Below are 14,925 nucleotides of genomic sequence, written 5' to 3'. Positions count from 1 at the left end.
GGATTTAATAAAATAATTCCAAAAAAAAAAAAAGGTACTTGACCTTGCTATGCCTCCTCTTCATCTGAATGAAAATACATTCATTTACTGAATTAAACCAGTGAGCATATCTCACTGGTGGCATGCACCATCATTCCTAACACTTCCCCAGCAGCGCACCAGGATATGGAAGCTGAAGTCCAGGAGAAGGAAGTTACCAGTGTTGGTGTGCTAGAAGCATGCTAAGAGTGCATCTTTCCTCCCTCTGAATGCTGATTTTTCTTTTAAGCTACCAGTAGGTGAATGAAATGACATTGCAACTACATTCTTTGAAAACAAAAAAAAATTATGTCTCTTGGCTTAAAAGTCATCACAGTTTTACTAAACTTTTGCAACAAATATAAAATCATTTTCTGTGTTAGTAATAATTCAAAGTTCTGATTGAACCTAGTTTGAATTTTTCCTCGCAGCTCTGTGTCCAAGTTTCTTATGTTCACAGTACTTCATACTATCACATCAAACTACAAATCAGTAAAACGAAAGTGGTGGAGCTCAGGTGCAGCTGGTCTTTGCTATTTAAAAAAAGAATCCAACTATCAATGATACCCATGGGAAAAACTGTTGTGGTTTAATAAAAGGGTTGTTCCTCAAACTATTCCTCAGGAGCTGCATTGATTGACAACATCCAGAGTATAAGTAACATTTAAACTGCCTCATACAACAGAATTTCAGAGCAACCCACATCATTCAAGCACCAAGGGTAGGAGCTTTCTCCCAAGATAAAATGTGCTGCTGTGATTTCACTTGCAGATGAAGGCTGGATGTTTATTGATGTGGAAGGCAACAGTTTAACAGTGCATAGTAATATGTAGTATTGTTACAGTATGTACAGTATATTTACAATACTACATTAATATCCAGTTCACACATGAGAGTTGTGAAGTTGAAAATGTGAATACTACTGCAATAAGACAGTAAGATCCTTAGGATGTTGTGATGTTAAATTTACATCAAGAATGAAAGCTGCACTGAGACCAAGTTAGGGCTTATGTACTTCCACAATTTGCTTTCTCCTTTTTCAGTTCCTCTCCAGCCCAAACCTGTACCTTAACTGAAGGTCGCATATTGAATCTGCTCTGTGTTCAGTCTCCTTTTGGAAGTAAATTCTCTTCTGCATCATGTTGAAGTAGATGGCACTATCCTTAATACCTTCAGCTTCATTAACATTATCTCCCTTCTCTTGTTACAGCCTGATCATAAATGTTCACAACAGTGCACTACAAAAGGTTGAGTTTTAATGACATTCTGAGGCTATGATATATGATCACGGATCCTACGCTATATGTCTTTCTACAAACAGCCTTGCAAATAGCCCCTGTGTTAAACATAAACCTTTATATCAGAGCACTGTGTTCAGCAATTCCTCAAGGAAGAAAAGGCCACAAAAAATATCTTACAGAATTAATGAAACATCCAGGGGCTGATCTGGACAAAATTTCCATTTGTGGGATTTTTTAATTCCATGTTGCAAATAATAGGAAGGAATGGTACATACTCTTCTTTTCATTTCTACATGCAAGTGCTCTCGTAGAGACAAGTAAATAAAATGGAGACTTACAGAAAACCAAATTCTTGAAGGACAGTTATCAATGCTATAGCATACTCAACTTCCTATGCAGCTAGATATTTATATGCTGTCAAAACGTAGTATTTTTTTTTGCTGTAAATCCTATGGATCTTTTCAAAGATTTTTACAAAGAGCAAGGAGATTATTTAAATTTTTTTTTTGCACATCTGACCAATTAAGATCTTATTATAAACTAAACTTCTAAATCTCTGAAGCAAAGTAACATCTAAAAAAGGGAAACAAACAATTAGACCAAAAGACACTTCATCAGGATTCACATGCAAACTGACATGGTAGGAAGCTGACAGAGATTGAATTTCTGAAACCCAAGTTGTATTCACAAGTATATTCAAAGCTGGCTAGAAGGATCTGCCTTCTCTAGATCAGCTCATGACAAATCCAAAGAGAAATAAACCTAGCAAGCTTGTTTCCTTTCTCGTTTCTTATTTTTCATAATTGACTTCTATTAGATTTGATTACAAAGTGTACTGAAATTACTGACTCACCAATCCCAAGAAGGCAAGTCTTTAAAGTAATGAGATTAAAACTGTTGATCAAAGAAAATATCCATAGATGCAAGGCTCTGCTTTTGTTGGTGAAATGCATTGTTAGAGATCTGGTTGGACTGATGGGTATTTCATGCTGGCCACCACGGACAGCTGCACATGGGAAGGATTGCTCCTAAAACAACAGAAAGCCCTGCCCACAGGAGATAACCCCTAGTGGAAGTTCAAAGGTTTCTTCATCTCTCTTTTCACAGATACTAGAAAATGTAGTAAAAACAGGAAATGAACTGTCCATCATAAGCAGACTCATCCCAGTGTCCTTTATTAGTCCAGAAGCTCTGGGAAGGTCTTTGTGCCTGCCGGGAAGCTCTATGAATATGGAGGAATTAAAGAAAATTGTCTTTGGAGGATGTCACCCTTCCCAGAGTTTCTGTCAAACATGCCACAGTGAATGTGCCAGAGCATCCTCATCCTGAAAGGCTGGTTCATACAGCTTCCCAACACCAGTTTGGATGTTTCCAGAGGAGAAGAAACATTAAAATCTTCCCACCGTTTTCAGGGCAAATGCCAACATTTCATTTAAGTGAAAGAAAAGGAAAAGGATCCAGGTGGAATGGGTGCTCTTGGGGACTGGGAGTTGGGGCAAAGTGAGCAATAAAAAGAGCAGCCAGGCAAGATTAAATTGAACCCCTTTAGCTGCATGGTGATTAGATTGAATGTGTTGTATCCACTTGGGCAAGAAGGCAATTTGTTGCTCCACATGGCTATTAGCAGGATAGATTAGCTTCATGGAAATAGAAGCTCTAAGGTTTGGGATAAGCATTCCTGAAGGAGAAAAATGGATACAGATAAACTTCAATACAGCTTTCTTTTTTCCATTCTCTTCCCATAGAAAGTTAGGCAGGCATACGGTACAGACTGTGCTTCTAGAACAGAGAAAAACAGGAGTGTTTTCCCTCAGTCCTACTTATACTCATCCACTTTGAGATCCCTCTGTGAAAAAATAGAAAGTAATAGAGAAGAAACACAGTTTGAACAAAAACAAATAAAAAGGGCCATTTCTGTGACCTTGGTGATTGTTTTACACTCAGTCTGCTTTGAGCTTTGCTGATGGGACTCCTCACCAACACATACATGGGAACAGATTTTTCTAAGTACTGTAAGTGTTCACAGTGTGAAGATGGTAAGGGGGTTGCAGGACCCCATTAGAAAAGACCCCATGAAGCAGAGCCTCAAGTGGCTGAATTGTCCTTGCCACGATCAAGTTTCCCTATGAAAAAAGGTCAATGTCTGTTCTGCTTCCAGTGTACCTCAAAATTCCCTTATTCTGAAGAAACAAAAAATGCTTTGGAGGCAGACTGTATGCAGAACTCCTCTGCAAGTATTGTTGATGAAGAAAGCAAAGCAATGATACCATCTTTCCCATCACATCTATGCAGGCCATGTAAACCACAGGAAGAGTGGCAGCCCTCAGTAAACAGTACACCACAGAGACACTCATTTTATCATGGGTCCCTCACACCCTGTGGAGCTGAGAATGAAGAACACTTTTCTCCAGATCTCAGACTGAAACTTACCTGTTTCAAAAGTGGAGGATGGTTCTTGTAACCACTAAGTTCTCTTTTTTTTCCCCTCTAGATTTTCATCTGAAAATAAACATTTTTTTAAAATCAGAATACTTCCTGACATGACCAACATTGGGAATATAGATGATTGACACCAAAACCTTTTTCTCAGACCCATGCTGTTCCAATTACATTAATTTCTTTCAAATAGGCATTTAAAATGCAAAATTCACTCTCTGCTCACCCAAATGGATCCAACTTAGATTGTCCTTATAAGAAATATGTGCCAGTGATACCCACACTGCTTGCTCCTCCCTGGAGATCAGTGGTGTAGGCACAGAGTGGAGGCAGATACCACTACCAAGAAGCAAGGATGGTCTTGATCCTCTCTGAAACATGATACATCTCAGCCTGGAACTGGCACTTCTTGGCTGGATAGGGCTTTCTGTTTCTATTAGGCTAATTCCCGTTGTAGTGCAGCCTCCTGATCTTACATGGGGCACAGAGAGTGACCTGAAGCCAAAGGCAGGGGTGCACCAAACAGGGTTGTTACGAGCCAGGTACTGAGTGGCCCCTTTTCTATCCAGTTCTCCTCTGCAAATCACAGGCACTGAGAATCTTTCACTAAAAAAATATGATTTTCTGTCACATTTGGAGTTATTTTCACATCACAAATCTTCCCTTGATCAAGCCCCTCTTTGCTATTAAAAAGATTTTTAAGGGCTTCAGGCTGCACAATTTTATATGTTTTAGCACAGCATGTTCATGAAGGAATCAGCTTGAGGCAGGTGTGATCTCAGGATATGTCAGTTGACCTTAAAAGTAACCATGAATTTTAGCACAGTAATTTCCACAGGCAAATAACCACATCTATCCACATTCATGTCAAGAGGAAGATTAGAACTAGAATCTCCAAATGTCAAGCTCATGAAAGTAGAAAAAAAGAAAAAAAAAGCACATCAAGAGCAATGGCAGAATCTCCCCTCCTGACCCCATCAGAAGAGGTGAACTCCAACAGGCAAAAGGAAATATAATGACAGTGCCAAAAAAGCAGTTATGCAGCTTCAGTTGCAAGGTTATCACTAGGATATCACTAGGATACCTCATTAAGAGCTCACATCTAACAGGACTTCTGGGCTGAAAGCTCAAAGGAAATTTTGTGCAGTACTTATATTGAGATTTGCACATCTTCACACTTAGACCTGGGCTTGACTTCAACACATACAACACCTCAGCAGAGAGATGAAGAAGAAAGCTTAGCTACTCAAACAGTAAAGCTTGGTTTGCCAGAGAGAAGGTACAGATCGAATTTTCACCCTTTCTATGATTCCTGCCCTCTGTGTTTTGACACAATAGAATGTCTTGACCATAATAAGAATAAAAAAAAAAATGCAAGTATAAAAAGGTCTCACAGCAGATGTGGAAACAAAAGAATAATTTTTCTCCAAAGAATTGAGAATGAGACCTGTTTACTTTATAGGAAGAGAAACTAGATCAGGAGTTCTGGCAGCGGGAGGAAAGGCATATGCAGAGACCTGCAGAAAGAGAGATGATTTGGAAACATAAATCCCATTGCTGGGGTATCAAGCCAGCTGTAGCATCAGCCCTATAGATGAGACTAATCATCAGGTAGGTCCAGTTAGTTTTGGTTCCCTGTTCCATAGTGAAGCTTCCTAAAAAATTCCTGAATTCTCAGTAAAAGGCAGGAAAATTCACCTGCAAATTAACCATTTATTGCCAGAGACTCAGTGCATTTTTTAAATCACAATCCCTTACTATAATCAATGTGTGTGCTCTCCAGGAATCTACACTAGCTCATAGCCAGGGAAGAGGGCAAGTGATAGAATAAAGCTAAGAAGAATCCTCCCAAAGAGGACAGAATTGAAAAAGTAACCCACCGCAACAGATTCCAAATGCATCTTTAATTTTACATTATTACCTGTCTCCACAAGGATTTGGCCAAGGAAATTTTTAAAAATGTCACTGAGTATTGACTTGGTCAGGATGGTGGTCAGGATATAACTGTGGTGAGGGCACTGCCTCAGCACTTTCAGCCCCTCTTTTTGGCAGTCTGAACACTAAGTCCTAAATCAGCCTTGGGATTGAGCCTTACACTGAACCCCGTGCCTGTTAGCACCACTGCCGCTGAATTCTCCTCCCAAAATACTACAGGATCAAAGTACAAGAGAAATCAGCTCAGAAACTGCTGTGGAGTGATGTGTGGGAAGTAAAAGCCTCCCAAACACTGCAATTTCCTTCAATGATTTTGGTGCTATTATATGCTCAATTTCTGCCAGAAGTTTGTGTTCTGGCAAGCTCCTAGCTAGCAGCATAAGAAGGGGGAAGACATTTCTTTTAAGGATTTTTTTCCTCAGTTATGCACCACTGAAGAACCTTGTGACAAATTATTTTGCAAAGTGTGTTAAATAATATAAAAAGGGCGTTCCAACACATGATCACAGATAATTACGTTAAGAGCAACTTAACAAACAGCCCTTTCTCAATCTTGCTGCTGTAATTCCCCATGTGCATTTAACCTGCCTATGGTGGAGAGGCAGAATGTACCATTTAGACCTTTGCTGTAACTTAGGGTGTCAAGGAAGCCCCAATTTTGTGAAGAGAAACTGCACTTTTACAGAGAACTCACTTGAAAAACATTTGACATGGCATATTTTGTGCCAGCATCATTTCTATTATGAAGCAAGAGAAGGAGGGGAAAAAAAAAGGGGGGGTGGGGAACCCACCCCTGCCCTGGAATTTTTTGGTGAACACTGGAATAACAAATAGGAGGCACATGATGCTTTAAGCAGTGAACAGGGAATATGAAAGAGGAACTGGAGCTGGGGCAGCTGAGGGGAAGAGAGAAGGGCAAAGGAATTTCCACGGGAGAAGGCTGTAAGGACACAGGGCACAAATCCATAAAAGCACAGGCTTCACAAGCTACAGTCATACAGCAACTTGTTTTTCAAGGGTGGAAGCCATTTCACTATTAGGCCCCATTGTGCTATTTTGAACAAGAAACCTTCTTTTCATTACCAGGAACCAACATTAGCCCTCTTATGTCTGTCAGACTCAATCTCAGATGTCTGGCAATTACTTGAAATTGAACTCAAAACAATACTGAGGTTTTATTGATAGCTTCTCATCAGTTGCTTGCCTTTCAACCAATAGCCTGGAGAGCATCCAATTCTCCTACACCGTGCCCAACAGGGTCAATTTTCAGCAAGGTTATTGACTGGGACTTGACATTTAAGGAACATACGACCACTGTGGCATGAGCAGCTTTTTACCAGCTCATAAATATTGCTAGGTTGAAACGTCCTCTTTCACATGCTGAAAATTGAAACATTATTTCCTTGTTTCTCTTCTGGCTCAGCATTTTAATACTGTAATTTGCAGTTTCCCTAGATTTCCAAACTGTGAAGGGATAAATGATGCTGTGAGAGTTATTTCAGGTAGCCAATCCTGGAGCCTGTGCCAGCTGGACTAAACAAAATCAGTCAAATCTTGTCTAGCAAGAATTTCAAAGAGAAGAAGCAATAGATATGTCAATACTTCATGGATTTTTTTTTAATGAAATCTCTTGGCAACAGGAGAACTATTGGGGTTTTTGTTGTTGTTAGTTTGATCAGACTCTGGCCTTTTACTTGCTGGGAGGGATGGAGGATTCTGTCAAGAGAAGGTCAACATCTTGAAGATATGACTTGTTTATAGTGAAATTGGCCTTTGCAAGGCTAAACTGCTATTGTATGCCTCTGATTCCTACTTTTTAGGACTCCACTTTAAATCTAATGCTAAAGCTAATGGTCTGTTGACTGATGTGTTAAACTTTAAATTTCCCAGTGACTTGGAAATGATCTACCTCCTTAAAAAGTAGACACTAACTGAAAAGAGAAAAAAACACATGGGTTTCACACACTTGTTTTCATCTAAAATTCAGCTTTATGACTTCACTCACTAGAAATCTGAGAAGAAGTCCAGGACAGCCCCAAAGGCAATGTCCTAAAAGAGGGCAGAACTACTGGAGACCTCTTGGCCCCGGCTTTAGGCAGAAGTTAACAGTGATTCTGAGCAAATTAAAATGGTTTTATAATTTTAGTTTCTAGAGTGTTTATTAATTACTGCAATATAAGGTAAATATAAGCCTTTGCAACCTCCTTCACACACATCTCATCAAGTTCATTTCAGAGCAGAGACTTCCTGGACTCAACAGGCCCATTGGGTTAATATTTTTATGACATCTATTTAAAGGATGAGGTTCAGCTATAGTGCATTAAGTAATCAACACATTTTGACACCTAGTTTGCGTGACATTACTGAGACACAGCTTGGCTGTGAACTTTATGTCCTTACAGCTGAAATTTTGTTTTCTTTATAGAAGTTCACTCTCTCACCATTGAAGATCATCAGTTGCATTGGTCTAAGGTGCACTAAAAAGAGAGCTGGTTAGAAGGACATCAGACATGCTCTTCCATCAGAGAATGTACTTTGTTTAAAAAACAAAATAAAGACAAAATCCAATTACATTAATATTTTGGCATTATTGTGTATTTTTTTCAATTATGATAGAACACATTATTCCAAGAATACAAAAATACTTCATTTGGAGATTATTTTTCACTCTGTGTTACTGTATAATGTGTTATTTTCCTTATTCATTAAAAATATCTGTATATCAAGCATCTCTTCACTTCTGACGTCTTGAGATTAAAGGATAAAAATATTTCTACTTATAAAATAATATATAATTTATATAAAAATACTTTAGGATTCAATATCTCAGTCAAGTAGAAACAAAACATTTGGATGTTTTTTATTTGCTATTTTCACAGCACTGATTCCCTGGAAATTTCAAAGTCTTGTTTTGGAATTCAGATTCAGAGAACTGATCAATTTGAAAACGTTGCCATTCCCTGAGGAAAAGAGCTTGTTTGTCGTACGTGGGTGCAGCTGTACCCTCTGCACACAAAAGCCCAACACAAGAGAGATGCCACAGTTGGGTAAGAAATCTGATGACAGGACAGGCACTGCCCAGAAGGTTGTAAGTTTAGCTGGATTCCAACACTAACAGTAAATGTGTGATACCCACAACTATTATAAATGAAACCTGTACCCTTTCATCAGTGATATGACCTTAAAAATAAGAAAAAAATTGATCAACTGTGAAAATAAGCAAACACCAAACATGAAATGAAACCCAAGTTCCCTACAGTGCTAAATGGTTTGGGTTTTTTTATTTTAGCAGTGTAGTTATGTGTTAATTATACATATTGCAAAACATTTTGCTGTGTGGTAGAGCAAGAGCACAATTTTATTTTAGAAAAATATTAGTAAAAGTAGCAGTCTGACTCAGTCGAATCGAAGCTGAGATTTGGAGGGACCTGAAGTGCTATCACTTAAATCGGATTATTTATGCACCAGCCAGGTGAGAACTAGCGAGAGCTATGTGTAGGCAGTCAATTCTGAGACATTTGGGTTCACATAAACCTATAAGTGTTATTTTCAGATGCTTTTCTCACTCTTCATAGAGTAGCAGAAAGTCCTTGTGGTAAACTAGAATGACAAGGACTACTCAAAAGCCATTAAAGCAGTCCCACTTCCAGCTCTTCATTTTAGTCAGAAGAAGGAAAAGAATGGATGTTCTCAGCCGTGCTGCCAGGGGCTGGTGGAAGGGGCAGCAGCTGAAGAGGAAAGAAAAGGAAAACTGACCAATCCTCAAATTACCCTGACCCTCAAAGCCAGCAGGCTGCTCCACGGGCAACTTCATAACTAAGCCATGAATGATCCAAAAAGCCTTTAAGGTTAGTCTCCCACTTGTTTTGCTTGTTCATGAGAATATGTTGCTCCTGGGAAGTGATGTGGCCAGCATGTTGTGAGTCATGAATTGCACTGATTGCAAGCACAGCTGGGAATCCTCTTCAGCCATTCCCAATTGCTTCCTTTCTCTAGCCTATTTTATCTTTTGATTTTTTACTGGCAGAATAAAAAAGTTACATTAAAAATAGGGCTTTGTTGCTTTTTCTGGCCCCAGCACTTCTTGGCAGCTGATTTCACTATCTCTTTCCCTTTCTTTTAATTTTTTAAAATCTTCATTTATTTAGAGAGCATCAGACCCACCCTTCTATGTCCAGAAAGTCTCTGCTCCTCATTGGTCTGGTGACTTGCTGTGGCAATTTTTGTTTGCACCAGGTATCACACCCCCTTCTTTCCCATTCTGCCTCCTGCCCTGCTCTTGCACAACCACCCATTTTGTGTGTGGGCTTGACATTGGAAATATCTTTTGTTAAACGCTCTTATTGGCTTTCCAGCAGAACTGGTAGCTAAAACCCTGGCAATGTAACTCAGTAAAACCTTTTTGTGTTTTTCTTTGCTCTTTTTTTCATACAAGAGCCCAGAAATTTTCCCTGCAGTCTTATAATTGTGCTGCCATTATAGGATAGGTCTTTTAAGCCAATCATCTTAAATGCCCATCTTTCTGTGGCTGGCAATATTTTGTGTCAGAAAAAGCAAATCTCCCTCTCTCCTTGCTGTGCAGACATCCCGATGCAGAAATTAGGCTGTGAAAATCTATCTCCTAACAATCCAAAATAAGAAATGAGTCTCACATCAAAGTCAGTGAAAAGTCTCCCACGGGCTTCAAATGGCTTTGAGTCAGATACTGAGGGTGAATCTGAGGTCTCTGCACTATTCAAGTTCCTCTTTAAACAAGTTGATTGATGAGAATGGGTATTATTCATTATCAGAAGAGTAGTATCAACTTTGGAAAACTTTTCCTTATTCTGGGAACTGCTTGGCTACAAGGGATTGGGACACTGAGACCTGCTCCCTTTCCCTCTCCCTCACACGTACCCAGCAGCTGCCTCTGGCATGAGAGGCACTGTGGTAAGCTCTGCCTTTCAGCTCAAATTTTTTTGCTTGCAATATTTGACACATATTGTATCCTGTTTCTGCTGCGTCAGCACTGTTTCTATAAACATGTTAGCTCATCCACGCATGAAACTCACAATTGTTTTCCCACTTGCAAAAACAAACCACGTCCAATAAACCCAGGGGATGGGGCAGTTATTCAGATTTCTACTAAAGCTGCTCAACCTGAGAGAAGTGGTTAATAAAGTTACTACTCTCCTTGGCAATCCATCAGCTGCCTCTGATGTATGAAGTGTTGCTGACATGTCAGGAATGATGACATTGCTTTTCAGCAGCCTCATCCTCGTCCCTCTGAGAGGACTGAGCAGGTTGAGAAGACTGATAGGTTGTCTCTCCTGGTGGTAACAGGGGTCTGGTTCCCTTTCTGTTCAGTGCACGGCAGAGGAAATAAAGCACAACAGCACCGCCTACAAATTCTGCTTAGCTGGGACTGACTGCTGGATCCCAGGCTTGAATGCTCTGGGGCTGCTCTCTCTGGGAGGATACAGAGGGGAAGTTAGGTGGATAGCTGGAAGCAACCTGGGGAAGAGGGAGCAAAGGTCTCTTGGCTCAGGAAATGTGCACAAAAACAACCTGTTTGTTCATGCAGGTCTGTTAGCTAGACAGGCTCCTGTTCATTTCTGAATACTGAAAGATAGGAAGCAGCAGGAGCAGCCAGGAGATACATCTACCAGTCTCTATGTTTATCTTTATACACCACAGCAGACAGAGCATCTCAAGATGCCTTTTAGCCCTGCGGGCAATGAGAGCATGGCAGCCTGAATTCATCCCATCTACCTGAGCATTGAACCCTTTCACTGATTTGGGAGAAACAGGGACAGATAGACAGACAGACCACATAAGCTGTGCAAACACAGGGCAGGAAGAGGTGCCCTCTGCCAGTACCTTCTGCTCCACAAACTGGCTTAAGTCAGCCAGGACATTCCCAAGAGAGTAGGCATACATTTTGTCTTCTGCACCAATTTCTTTGCTCCTGGATTCTGTTGTCATTGCCATTTATCATGTGATGTCTCACACAGACTTTATTGAGGGCAGTAGCTGAGACTACCCCAGGTGCTGATGACAGCATTCCCTTCTCTGCCCCACCCCTCTCACAGTTTCTGGTGGGAGGCTCCTGCTGGTGCAGCTCGCTTAATTTCTGACCTGCTATTACTCACAGACCCGTCTGCACACCTTCAAATTGTTTGTAAAACAAGCAAAGCCCCAAACATTCCCAAAGCATCTCTGTTAGAGATGGAGTCTTTGTGCAGGTTCATCCAGGTTACATGTCCCCTGCTGCCACTTGCTGTAAGTCTGGTGCTTCTGAAAAGATTCATCCTATGCCCAGTAGAATTTAGGATGCCTTAGTTTGGGTCTGCGTTTTGGAGAAATAGGGAAACCTTCAAATTTCTGAAAATTGCTCCTTTTGTTAAATCTCTTTCTTTATGTTAACATATATTCTTTCTTATATCTGCCTTTTTTTGTATCAATATTTTCATATTTGAAACAAGAATATTGAATTAATACCTTTCACAAAATCAATATGAAATAATATCTTATTAACATCCATTGAGCCTGTTACATTTAAGCTCTGATCCTATCAACCAGTGAGTTTTAAACAGCCTGTTTAAATAAAATCATGCATAATACATCATTCCTCAGGGATGGAGACAGAGTCTGGACCTAGCTGTTCTTTACTATCAGGAAGCACAGCCCTAGGGTCCAGCTGAAGGGGGGAAAGAATAATATTGAACTGTGACAATGCTGAGTACAGACAAACCATGGCTTTCAGGAACAGTTACTTTGTCTTTATCCTCCCAAAGTAAACTATATTTTACACAGTCTATAGACTTTGTCCTCCAAAAATGGAATGATAATAAAGGTATGAAATCAGCTATGTCCTAAGAAACACTTGTTTTAAATTAATTCCTGATTGTATTAAGTGTTATTATTTATATGTCTGAATCCACACAGTATATAATTTCAAAAGTGGGTGGGTTTGATCCATGGCAAGAGACTAAAACTCAGATTAAATGTAAAAGCAAATTGAAGTCTTCTAAATTAATCTGTGAAGCTTTATACATGCTGGAGCAACAGAACTAGCAGTTCTGGATAACAGAACTGTATCTGGACTGAATTTGACACATTATAAAATTATTATTCAACTGTCTAAGGCAGTAAAGTCCATCTGAACAAATCATCATCTCCAGCTTAGGATCATGAACTTGTGTGAAAAAGATTTGCACTGATTTTAATTAGATTCAGGGGTTATTCCACAGGGGGTTTTTGTTGTTGTTGTTGACTGAAAGATACATGTTGTATTTAAATGACTTTACAGTAATGAGTAATAGTTTTCCCAGTGAATCTGTTAAAAATACACCAATGTAATTTTAAGAAAATAAATGCTATATTACCCTGGCACATGAAGTAGGTTCCCTCTTCTCATAGAAAGTGCTCTGGAGTCTGAATGTCTGAAGAGGACTAAAATGGGCCTTAAACAGCTGTTTTAAAGTTCTTTATACAATCAGTGTAAGAATGGTACAGTGCTACTAAGAATCAGGTCCCCCCTCCATGTGATAATCAGATAACAGTTGAATACTCTGTGTGCATTTTCCTTCTGACTCCTGACTTCTTGACTGAATCCTCTTGAAAAGCCACAGAATGTACAGAATTATCCTGTTGCATGAGACAAGTTTTGCTTTGGGGTTTTAAGGTATGCTTCAGAAATGTCAGGGGGTTGAGTTTCGTGGGTTCAGCCTTTTGTAGCAAGCTACCTGGGAAGAGAAACACATTGCAGACAAGTGCTAAATCCCAGCTAAAGATGCACAACCTTCCATGATTCTGGTCTTCTTTTAGCCTCAGGAACAACTTCTGCTTTTAGAAACACTAACAGTTAAATCCTTTTGAGTCTTGGATGAACATTTACAAGAAGCAAGCATTTGTCCTCAAATACCAAAGGCTTTTGAAAAGCTCTGTCACTTCTCTCAGATGATGGAAAACAGCATTTGTGGAAGAGACGCTATTCTCTAATGACTGCCTGCTTTAATCCAGAGCACACCAGAGGCTAAATAAACTGAGTGGGTTAAGCCAAATGTGCATACAGTTCACATAGGCCTTGCTCAGGCTAATGGATCATTGTTATGCCAGGATATAATGGATAGATTGGCAAGTGTCTGTCCCTTGCTTTTTTGATGCAGTCTCTGGATGAGTGTGTAAGGCCACATTTGCTTGCTTTCCACAGTATTCTTTCTTACAGTCAAAACTTAATTTGTATTCTCAGAATGATATAAAAAGTTCCAGAAATAATTCAAAGTAATTAAAAATAAAAGGGCAGGAATCCAGTGCCAGGGAGGGGAGCATTTTCTCTTTTAGCCTCTGTTTGTGGATCCCATTGTGCCAAGACAGAAAACAGTAAGATGTTCAAATATTAATAAAGTGGTAGCACAGCCAAATTAAAATGCCCCAATTCTCATAAGTAATGTTTCCAGCAGAGCACAAAAGAATAATCAAGCCCCCAAACTAGTGAAGGAGAATTTATGACCCACCATCTAAGCTGCCAACAACTCCCTACATGCCGTCACTGACAATGGCCTGAAATTGCTCTGCCTCTAAAACTTCACCCAACTCTGTGCTACAGAAAAATCCAGTGCCATGAAAAGTCTTTTGCTCACTTCTTGATGCAGTCAGTCCCTGCTTAGCCATGCCTCCATACCAGCACAAAGACAGGCAGCATGGTCCTCTTTGAAGCAGCAACTCTTGCAATATGAGGAGTGGCTCAAGTTGTGCGCAATGTGCAATCCCACATTACCATGCAGGGAAAACCGTTGGGTCCTGGGGTCATCCAAACTGAACTTGGACACTGAAATTAGTGCATCAGCAGGGAGAAGTAGGATTTTGTAATGCTATTTTATTTTATTTATTAAGAGCAGATTCAGACTTTAAATTTCTTGAAGGTGCTCTTCAAGCAAACCAGCTTGAAGGAAGAGCTTAAACACTGACCTCTCTGCATGTCATATGAGCTCATCCTATGTGCTGTAGACACTGCACTACATCTGGACTGGCCTTTTCCTGTATGGTTCAGGCTACACTTGAAACTTGTGTGCTGTGATATCATAAAGAATTTTGTGGGTTTTAGCATGAAGTGAGGCAAAAACTCCAAACACTCTCTTTCCTATGCAGCTCTTCTCTGTGCTACATTCAAGTCCCTTCTAACCATTTGAACATTAGGACAAACTGAGCTAATAGGCATCTTATTCCACAGCTCTGATGAATTTGAAACATAAAAGTTTTCTTTACATGTCCTTCCTTTGTCATGCATTCTGGCTCACCTCAACTTTTCAGT

The sequence above is a fragment of the Prinia subflava genome, chromosome 1 (assembly GCF_021018805.1).
Source record: "Prinia subflava isolate CZ2003 ecotype Zambia chromosome 1, Cam_Psub_1.2, whole genome shotgun sequence".
In the NCBI taxonomy this organism is placed as follows: domain Eukaryota; kingdom Metazoa; phylum Chordata; class Aves; order Passeriformes; family Cisticolidae; genus Prinia; species Prinia subflava.
Note: the sequence above shows the minus strand (reverse complement) of the source record.